General features: G+C 30.0%; 1 long non-coding RNA gene across 1 annotated transcript; it reads left to right on the top strand.

Annotated features, from left to right (window-relative positions):
• Positions 1–304: 304 nt before the first annotated feature.
• LOC118742293 lies at positions 305–1,302 on the top strand. Its single transcript, XR_004993360.1, has 3 exons — positions 305–566; positions 741–891; positions 960–1,302. It is a non-coding gene; the product is annotated as an uncharacterized LOC118742293 (long non-coding RNA).
• Positions 1,303–1,754: the final 452 nt, after the last annotated feature.

Below are 1,754 nucleotides of genomic sequence, written 5' to 3'. Positions count from 1 at the left end.
GATGATGAAGATGATGAAGATGATGAAGATGATGAAGATGATGAAGATGAAGATGAAGATGAAGATGAAGATGAAGATGAAGATGAAGATGAAGATGAAGATGAAGATGAAGACAAGGATGAAGATAAACATAAACATAAACATAAACATAAAAAACGATAGAGACAAAGATAAAGGTGGGGAATGTGATAAAGATAAAAAAGGGGATACAACTTGATAATGCGCGATGTGTTTTATTATGGTATGTTATGTTGTGGTATGTTATTTTATGTTATGGTATGTGATGTTATGTAATATTATGTTATGTTATGTAATGCTATGTAGTATTATGCTATGCTAAGTACTAAGTTAAACTCCCCTCCACTTAACCCATCCGAACCAATGTTATTTTACCTCAACTCACCAACTCAACTCACCGCTTTTTTTCAACGGCTGGGCGAACACTAGTTTTAATTTAAACCTTGTTTTATGTAGCTTGTATGACTTCGCAGAACGTCGCTGTAATGTCGGCGCTGGCGGGGCAAAAAGCCATTACACGGAAACTCGTATGACAAGATTCTCTGATGGTATGAATCAAATCCTTTTTCCAATTAAATTCCACAGAGGATTTAACAAATATTTATGAGAAAGTCGTCCCAGAAACTCGTTCTATTATGTTGAGTATTAGTTGTCTGCGATCACAAAAAATACAAAAGTATAGTAATATATATGTATGTATAAAAAGATTATATTTTTTATAGATATCCACAATCAGAAGAATGCTTCAAAACTCTATTAGTAAAAACCTAAAAAATATTTTTACTAACGATGTAATTATGAGCTACAACGTTGATGGAACTCACGGCAAGAAGAGTCTCAAAGAGTTCAAAAATTTGTATCAAGTGTTAATAGGTAAACAATTTATTTAATGACAAGTGTAAACATTAAATTAACATCTCATGTAATTTATTTTATTTCAGAATCAATATAGCCCGGACGACCCGGAAACGCAGCTGAGAAAAGCGCTTCAATTGAATAAAAAGAGCTTTTTTTCAAAAGTAGGCCATTGAGACGAAACCTTTTCGGGATTTGTCCTAATAGAGATGGGCAAAACGTAACCATGCATGGTTATTCGTTTGGATGATTAGTAATCCTTGCAATACATCGTTCAATAATTTGTAGTTTTTTAGATTAAGATATTGAAAACATTAGTTTGAATGAACTAAAAGAAATCAAAACAAAAAAATATAACGCTTGCCAAAATTACAGGGAAATAGAATTTTAAAGATTTTATTAATAAAACTCAGAGTTTAAAGCTTTTTGCAAAGTTTAAGTACAAATCCTTTAAATTTTCATTAAAAGTTTGACCTTTTCAATAAAACCTTTTAGAAAATCTTTCAGTATGCAGCTTTGTAGCCATTGAATTTCAGTACAATAAAGTTTGAAATACCTATCCCGTACCGTTGTTATTTGTTAATTTTTTGTTAAAGTTGTTGCTAACTTTCTTCCATACAAAAAGATACGTTTTATAGAAAAAATGGCTAACACCTTTAACAACAAAAAAATATATAACAAAAACTTAAAATTTACACCTTATTGTACTAAAATTCAATGCGCTACAAAACTACAAACTAAAATTTTTTCTACAAAGTTTTATTGAAAAGGTAACATTTTTAAAACAAATTTATACCTTCTGGATCCCGAATTTTCATATGAAGGAACTAAAAAAACATTCAAGTGCTTATTTATGGTAAAATTTTGGTTTTACATATTTT

Source organism: Rhagoletis pomonella, unplaced genomic scaffold (genome assembly GCF_013731165.1).
Source record: "Rhagoletis pomonella isolate Grant_MI unplaced genomic scaffold, Rhpom_1.0 Rhpom_scaffold_00007, whole genome shotgun sequence".
Classification (NCBI taxonomy): Eukaryota; Metazoa; Arthropoda; class Insecta; order Diptera; family Tephritidae; genus Rhagoletis; species Rhagoletis pomonella.
The sequence above is the reverse complement of the archived record's forward strand: the minus strand, read 5'-3'. Positions and strand labels throughout refer to the sequence as shown.